Genomic DNA, 9,357 nt, shown 5'->3' on the forward strand with positions numbered 1-9,357 from the left:
AGAAGGCTCTGACTTAGCACCAACTGCTAAATACCACATTGAGGCCAGGATTCCATTCCTAATTGTGATCATGTTTAACGAAAAAGGAAAAAAAATTAGTCTTTTGATCACTTGTGTGTTTGTGCGCGCCAGCATGTATGTTTTTGTACAGGGCAGGAAGCAGCCTTCCAATTGTTTTTTTTCTGATGAGTGTAAGGCCCTTTCTTTTCTCCTTCCCCACATCTCAGCCTTTATAAGGTTGGACATCCTTTCCCATTGAGTTAACTAAAGTTTCCTAAATAGAGAGGGCAGTGATTTGGTCGTGTGACCCTTTTCTGCTAAAGGTCATCACAAGGAGAAATGGAACACAAACTGAATTTGAGTCAGTGACGTGGGGAGGTTGGGAAAAGCTTTCCTGGAGTGACTATAAGGATGCAGAGGTTCGCAGGCCTGTGGTCGTGCCACCTTTTCCGACCTGCATTTTTTTCTAAGTCCCTACATTTGCAAAATGTAATTAAAGAAACACATTTACAAGATGCAATTAAAGAAAACATTTTGATGGAATAGCAGGATAGGTCAGATAGATCTGGAGAGATGGGATCTGTGAACTCCTTGGCCCACCTTTGGTTTTGAATTTTTCATGTTTACAGTAGTGATTCTTTGCTAAGATTTGTAAAATGTTGAAGACACTTGTAGAATCAGTGTATCAGTTGTGAAGTGATGTGTAATACCTGAAGGATACACATTTTAATGTTTCTTTCAAAGCAGAATATGGAAGTTGGAAACAAATTTTACCTACCTTTTGGTACTTTTAAAACGATTTAATTATTTAGGTTTAAATAAATTTGGAAATCATTTTGGGGACTTTTTAAAAAGTACCAGAATTTTAGCATTAAAAATCATATTGGGTAGTTGTATAAGTTGGTGACTTTGAAATGAACATGTGAGATTTCTTCTTGCCCTCTCCTCCCTGCCCCCCACACCTAAGGGTGGAACTAGATTTTAAAGGTGTCTGTCCTCTGCTTTTGCTGAGAAGTTTCACTGTCCCCTGAGATACCATTGGCTATTTACACCTGAGTCTAATTTACATATATATATTTTAAAAGATGAGTAGAGAGAACATATCTATTAATGATGTAGTACAATAATTCATTTGTCAGGGAATGTTTGTGCTTGATTCCTTTCAAATAGGTAAAAGATTTGGATGTATTTTCTTACTTCCTATATATATTCTCTTTATGCCGTGCTAGTTCTAACCAACCCCTTCTTTTGAAAGCTTTTCTTTCTTTGCTTTTTAAAGATAATGGTGATCAGCAGGCATTATGCAGATAACCACGTGCCTGGGATTATGGGGAAAATGTCACATGACTGTATGAAATCATTATATGCCCTATTTTGTATTTATTGAAGTTTCTTTTCGTGGGCCAAAAATATGTTTGTAATATATTAAGTTTTTTTTTTTTTTTTTAATCATGAAAATTGATTGGAAGATTTATTTTTAATAACTTTGCCTTTTTTGCAGATTGAGAAATTTCTAAATTATAAATTATGTCACAAAGCAAAAATATATTTGGTATCACCATAATTTCTATTCTGAATGGTGAGAACAGATAATTTGACTATTCCTCACCTGTGAACCTTGTCAGTAAGCTTTTTTATTTTAATGTACTGTAATGGAATGATTATGAGTAGTTACCTCTGTTCAAAAGTGTCACTTAGTTTTGCAAAACAATTTGCAGTCCTATTATAATCATCGCTAGGTAACTGTCCATACACAGAGATTTGGTTTCGAGTCCGTGAGTACTAACTAGAGATTATAGCAGAGCAGCCACTGACTTCCTTCTCATCCCTTCTGTGCCAGCGAAGCGGAAGTTGGGGGCAGTAGATCTGAACTTTTCTGACTATTTTTCCCTCACGTTAGCTGCTTAAAATTCTTCAGTTATCAAAACTGAGTTTGCAGTAATTGCACATTTTATTGTTTGCAGTTTTCTGTTTTAGATGCATTTAAAAGCCCTTCTCTGCTTTCTAGTAAGGAAGCATGAAATGATCAGGAATGTTGCCAGTTAGAGCTTCACACCAAAAACTTTTGAGTCAATTCATTTTTGTTTAAATGCCCATGATGATAGCTGAGGAAGGAGCATCCTCAGAACGTACCTGTGTAGGGTTGAGGAATTAGCGAAAACAAACTTTCCTTCTCATTTCATCCACTTCAAAACAAGTATGTCCAAACTTGCGGTTCGCTCTGCTCTCTCCATTTGGTGGGAGTCCCATTTCGGAAGACAGAAGAACATCTGTAAGCCCAGAGAGATCTGGTAGGTTTTTCTTCTAGCTAACGGAGAAATTGTAGTCTGTTATTAGCAGGCTTGGTATTGATATGTAAAGAGAAGAATGAAGTGTCTTTTATTCCAGAAATGCGAAAAATGAGCATCTTTTAAAAGAGCACTTATGCAGTCTATCGTAAGACAATACTGGAATCAAAAACAAATCTTATATAAGGTCCTAATTAGGTGGAAACTAGCTTTTCTTCTAGTGTTAAATGCATGAGAAATAGTGGCAAAGAAGGATCACTCTGTTTCTGCAGTTCTTTGGGACCATTTATAAAGGCCAGTTAGGTTTTGTTAATATCATTTCATTTACACAATTGCTGCAGTTAATATACACATCCTATGCTCTGAGAATCTGAATTCCATTCTAATGTATGCCATGTACTGGCTGTTACCTATAGCATCTGAAGAAGAGATGTGTTTTCTCTCCTTTACTCTCTCGGCATAATTGTTCATATTATTTTAATTAAACTACTTAGATTTTTTTTTTCCTGTAAAAACATCTTAGCAATTTGCACATCTGGGTAGGTTATGTAGCTAGTAAATAATCCACAATAATAAATGGCAATTATACTTAACCAACCACGTGACAGACTATGCAATGGAAAGATTTTCTAATTACTGTCATGTAGCTTATACAGCAAAGGATTTGCTAACCTACCATGTGTCATATAACTGCTTTATAAATGACTTCCAGAGCAATTTCATGTTGGCAAGCAATGTGGCATGTCTAGTGTCCTTCCGTAAGATTATAATTCAGTGAGAAACAGATAGTGGGTATGGAGATCAGGTTGGAAAGTGTTTTTGTTTTGTTTTTCTTTTCCTTAAAATTGGTGTTACTATCTTTAGTGGCTTAAGGATAAAGAAATCTAATACTTTATCTTTGCCAAATAATTATTTATAAAACTTAAGTCTTAAATAACTGATTAGTTATTTAAAAGTCCACTCTCAATGTTAAGAGTTGTCATTTTCTGTGACTAACACTAAAACTTTTCCTTAATCAGAGCACATATTCAATCCATGATCACAGTCCACAGGGGCAAAGACAGCTCTTTGATTCGGAAGGAAATGATGTCCTTGATACACATAGGTAACCCAGTTATACAATTCATTTCTGTTAACCAGCACCACTCAGTTTTTATAAACAGGCTCCAAAGTTTGGACACATGTAGGTAAATTCCATGCTGTTACTTCATTGATACTTGCCTGAAATCCTTCCTGTACCCTTGAGCCTGACGTAGGGTGGTGGTGGTAGGCAGGTAGGCAGCATCAGGAATGTTCATGTGAGGCCATAGCCCTCCTTCAAGTTAGCTGTTTTGAATTGGTATTACAGAAAGGTGGGGATGTTAATAACACTAAGTATTCAATAGATTAGAAATTGATGGAAAAAAATTTAGGTCTACCTTTCCATTTCTTCATCCTTTTTCTTTTTAGCTTTCTTTTAAAATTCTGCTAAAAATTCTTAGTCAGGTGTATAGAATGATCTAAGATAGTACTTTCATAAATGGTCAACAGAACTCAGCAGTTTGAAGGATTCCTTGAAAGAAAATGTAGTCACACAGAACAGTCTTCATCTGTGTCTGTTCCATCACCAACTTCCACATTGCTCCAAGGATTTTTTTTTCCCTAAAGAGAAATGTGTATCTTACAAGAATATACATATATGGAACATAGACTTTTTCTCTCAATAAATTGAGAATAATTGGACCTTCACTGGCATTCTACAGAAAAGTGAAATGATTACATGATTTCTTGATATTTCCTAGATATCACATCCTGGAGAGAAAACCTGTATTTGGTAGATTTAAAGTAACAATTTGAAATGCTACCTTTCAAAAGATTTGTAACGAAATACCAGTGATCTGCTAAACATTTTCCCCTGACCAGTGAGGCAGGAAAGGAAACATAAAACATATGTAAATAGTTATGTCTCTCAGAAACGTTGCTAAAATTGTGAATCAACTTGGGAACCCTCATTTCTAAAGAGCAAAACTTTTTTTTTTTTTTTTTTTTTACTCCAGCTCTTATGTTTTCTTAGTTTTTCTCTGTCTGGACTATGATACAGCACTAACAGGAAATGTGGCATTTCAGAGAAAGAGAACAAATTGGGTATGACTTTCTTTACTTTGAGGAGCTCTGGTGGTCTAGTGGTTAAAGATTAGGCTGCTAACCAAAAGGTCGATGGTTTGAACCCACCAGTCACTTTCTGGAAGAAAGATGAGGCAGTTTGCTTCTGTAAATATTTACATTCTTGCAAACCCTATGGAGTAATTCTGTTCTGCCCTATAGGGTCACTATGAGTCGGAATCAACTCGGTGGCAGTGGGTTTTTTTGTTTTCTTCAGGTTCCCTAAAATGGGAATGTTTGGTAGTTTAAATGGCAATATCTGATGATCTGAAGTTTAGTCTGAGGAACAATCTTACAAGAGAAAAATCTCTCTGACTCTTAGTAAGCTCCTTAGGGCGGCACAGCCTGCCTTCTTCCCTTCTGCCTGCGTGCCTCTGCCAACCCCCAGTACTAAAGTGTGGGTGTGCACACACGTGATCTGTACTGATCCTGGCCTAAGAGTAGTAGAGTCCTCTTCTTTCACTTTTTTTTTGTCTCTTTGTTTTGTTTTTAAGCTGGGGACCACTGAAGGAAGCTCTAATATGCCCCCAAAATTCTCCTTGGAAAAATTTTCAACATGCAGTGCAGAAGGCTCCAGTGCAGCTAAATGCTACACCATTGCTTTTACTTGAGGAATCAATTGATTTGCCCTAAAATGACTCCAGCCTACATTAGTAAGGTATGGCTGGCTCCAATGGATAGTGCTGAAATGGTGGAAAGTTTGATACTGGTTGACATTGTCTTCATCTGTTTAGAAGGGTTGAATCAATTCCTCTCAACAGTGATAATTCTTCTCACTGTATGGTATTGAGTATGTCTCAGGGATTCCTTGTGGAAGTTAGGGCAGGTTTTTTTTGTTTTGTTTTGTTTTTTAATTTTAAAAGAAACTAATGGTGATTCGTTGAAGAGAGCGCAAGAAAGAGAAAACATTTGGTTTCCTAGTCCACAGTGTCTCGCATAGGACTTCGTTCCTTTCCCCTTCAGGCCCTCATCTCAGCTTCAGCACACAGAATCCTTTCCCATCACGCACAGCTTTAAAACTTTTATTTAAAAATGTACTTCCCCAATGAGCTTTCAGAATACTTATTGTAGATTTTAAGAGAAAAAGGTATATTAATTTATGCTATTAACATCACCTCATAAATTATAAGTTTTATACTAAAGCTGTATTGAGTGTAATGAATTATGTTTCCAATGTGTTTAATAGCTAAAAAGTTATATATGAGCTTTTTTTTTTTTAAACAAAACAAACTAGTGAAGCACCTTTTTACACTGGATCTCTGCCGTGTCAAGGTGTATAGCTATCCTTTGCTACCTTGCAGATATATAAAAGAATATCCTGGGGCCTCAAAATGTAGAACACCTTTCGACCATTTATTACTGCTCAGAGAACTGTCGGGAATCATGTTCTTTAGTAAGTGATCTGTGGTTTACACTTAAGATGGCTAGAAGCTTAGTTACAGGGTAAGTAGAAATGCATAGATCAAGTGAAACTCCAACTACTGTAGCTGGAATTTGTAAACTAACTTTTTAAGGTCTTTTTTATTTCCTATGGATTCATTCTTTAATTTACTGTTTATCTGAAGTAAAATAGAAAATAATAAATTTAAATGTTCTCAGTGTCTTATTCAGGAACTTTTTATCCCTCACTAAGGAATTCCCACTGTGACTTAAAAATAGAATTAAAGTACTCGTGTGCATGTGTATGTCTGTGTTTTTACACACATGCAAAAATATACATTGGAGGCACGTGTGTGAGAGATGTGAATGTGTGTTTAATTAAAAATAGAGGAAAATAACAGAATGTATTGTAGAAATATGATTTATTTAGTTGAGGGTATTGGAGTTACTTTCTCATTGTCTCTATTGTATAAATACACCAAATTCTTCATTATGTTAAAAGGCTAGTTCTGATATCGTGTGTGTTTTATTTTAACCTCTTGATTAATTTATATTATGCTATGTTTTTAAAATACAAGAAACAGCAGGTTCTAAGACCAGACTCTTGCTTTTGAGCATGAAAATAGAATGACAAACAGACAGACCCAGACATGAGGTGTGTTTATTTCTTGGGGTGGTGGGACCAGAGATCTGTGGAACCTTTTTTATATTAATAATAGATTTCTTTACACTCTTGAGTTAGAAAATATTATTGATCATCTTTTCTTGGCGAACTTAAAAATTATAGGCTTTTAATTTTATAAAGAATGTCATTTTTGGAAGGGGCTGCTTTGTTTATTAAATAGTTGGTGGTATCTTTTCACCATTGCATATTTCAAAGCTGGAGTGATTTCAGTTATTTCCAAAAATTAAAAAAAAAAAAAAAAAAACACCAACTCAGTTGTGCTATTATTTGTGAAGTTAGAGTGTCTCCCTCCCCATATTTTGGCTATAAGAAAAATTATGCTATCTTTGACTTCTACCTGATTCACATGGAATTTTTTAAAAATACATTCCTATATTTTGAAGTTTAAGTTGTCATTTTGCTATACATTCATTACAGGAGTATCCAGTGATCTAAAGTAGTCAAAAATTAGATTTGTTTTTAAATGCTCCAGTCATATTTATTTTTAATATTAAAAAATCATGTACTTTGAAATATGTCAAAATAACTTCTTACAGTACACCTGAATTTGTAGTTGTCTTTGAAGCCTCAGTTACTTCATTTTAAATATAGTCAAGACCTGGGAAAGCTTTATATGTTGTTCTTTTTTACAGTTGTATTTTTGCAGCATCTCCCAGTTTCATTCACTCTTGCTTTGTGGATTTAAAAAAAGAAAAATCTACATATTTCTTGTACATATGCATGCCGATGAAAGAAGGGAGTTTGTATTGGTGCCATTTCTCCCTTCAGTTGCTGGTTAATGGGATTTGCTAGAAAGAACTCCCCTGATTGAAGGGTGAAAATAGACCCTTTTGTGTATATCTGTACAGAGATGTGTATATGGGATGTGGTGGCACTTTGCTGAATGTGAATTTGCCTTGTCTATGAAAAGATTGAAAAGTATTATGTTTATTTATACATTTGTATAAATCTATATATACACGTATGTATATGTGTGTGTATAGATAAAGCTATATACATATACTTCCCTAAAAAAAATGTGTGTGTATAATAGGTATTAAGCAAGATTATATGCGTATGGAAATTCTGGATTATTCTGTGAACCAGAGGAGGTAACAGCCTAGAGCACACTGTCAGAGCATACTGAAATGAAAGCCCTTAGGATGGCAGCCTTGATTATGGTTATTAGCAGTGAGCACCTGTCAGAATGATTCTTGCCAATGCCACTCTTCTTCATCTCCTTTACTACCTTCTACCAGTCAATCTCTCGTCGTTTTAAATTACCTTCACTGTGTTCTTTCCCCTTAATTATGTGTTTTCTAGCTAATAGCATTTGGCTTAACCTTACTCTTTTTGTCACCATCTCAGTTGTTTCTTTATCTCTGAAATTCCCCAGAAGATACACATTTTGGTAATATTTTTCTATAGTGATTTTGAGAATTCAGCATTTAACTTTGTCTCAAAAAGAAAGAAACCTTCAAACAAAACCAATTTTGGATATTAACTTAGATTTAAAAAACATAATTATGATTTTTATGATTAACACTATTATTAAGTTTATTTCCTCATTTACTGTCATAATTTGTCATTTTAAAATTTTGGTTTATTTTGTAGTTTATCTAAATTTACCGTTTTCATTTTAATGGAAAGCCTACCAAGTTACATATAAGCCTCTTGAATTCTGTAACTAACTCATTTTACTTATGAAACTGGTTTAATATGAATTCTTGTGTAATGAATTCTACTCTGTTTCCTCTTGACTTTTCTCACAGTTGTGACATTCTGTGTTAACTTTGCTGCAGCTCTCTAGAAAACTTGCATCCCTATATATTGTGCCTTTAAAGCTCTTATGCACACACAGACAAAAGTGTATATGTACATGTTGGAGCATGTGTACATATACTTTCGCATAGACTCACACAGTATGTCCCTAGTATATATTGTGAGAGTGCATAGATAGATATTCAAAGGCAATGAAACGTTGCTCTCTAGGTATATATGTATATAAATCATGTCAATATACTGTATATACACATGTATATGTATGAGTTTTAAATGGCAATCTTTTACATTTAGCAAAATGCTGCCCCTACTGGAATATTGTACTGCAATGGCAGTTGTATGTAATGATTTAAAATACATTATCAAAAATTATTTAAAGAACATTTGAAATTCTCATCTAAAGACATCTACATATTATTTATTTATCTTCCTTTTTCCTTTTATTGTTATATTTTTAACTGAAAGGGAGACTGTCATTTAAAAAGAAAATACCGTTTGTCCCATGGCAGTAACAAAGAGCCGGAAATTCGCTAGAGGAAGCCTTGTGCATTTTTCCTCTCTCTGAAATGGAGATGTACCATAGCTCAGCCTGTTTATTTCGGTTGTAAAGTTCTCCTAATATATCCATTAGTTTATGCCACCTATCACCTCCTAGATCAACTGAATTCACCAGTTTGCCTCTTGCTTTCTTTAATAAATAGTGATCATTGACACTGCCAGGAGGCAGTCAACTACTCTGTAGCTGCAGCGAAATAGATCACCTAATTGTTATTCTGCCTTGTTCGAAATTCAACTTGGAGAGAAGGCAGATCTCTCATGAACCTATCTTACGCGTGTTTTCCCTTATTTACTTCAAGGTCTTCACCAAACATATATTTGGAAAGAACTCTGAGCCTGCGTTAACTTGACATAGATTTAACTCTTCCTCCCCACAGTCAGGTATTGTTCCTCGGTATATCAGTTTGACATACTGAATGCAAGAACATTAGGCAATGTGATGAGTTGACAGCAGATTGCATCGCAAGACCTTACAAAGAGGAAGGTAGACAGACAACCCTAAATTGTAAGATGTTGTGAAAAGCAGTGGAGTAAGAGTGCTCC

This window comes from Orycteropus afer, unplaced genomic scaffold (genome assembly GCF_000298275.1).
Source record: "Orycteropus afer afer isolate SDZICR_OR568_19922 unplaced genomic scaffold, OryAfe1.0 scaffold00002, whole genome shotgun sequence".
NCBI lineage: Eukaryota > Metazoa > Chordata > Mammalia > Tubulidentata > Orycteropodidae > Orycteropus > Orycteropus afer.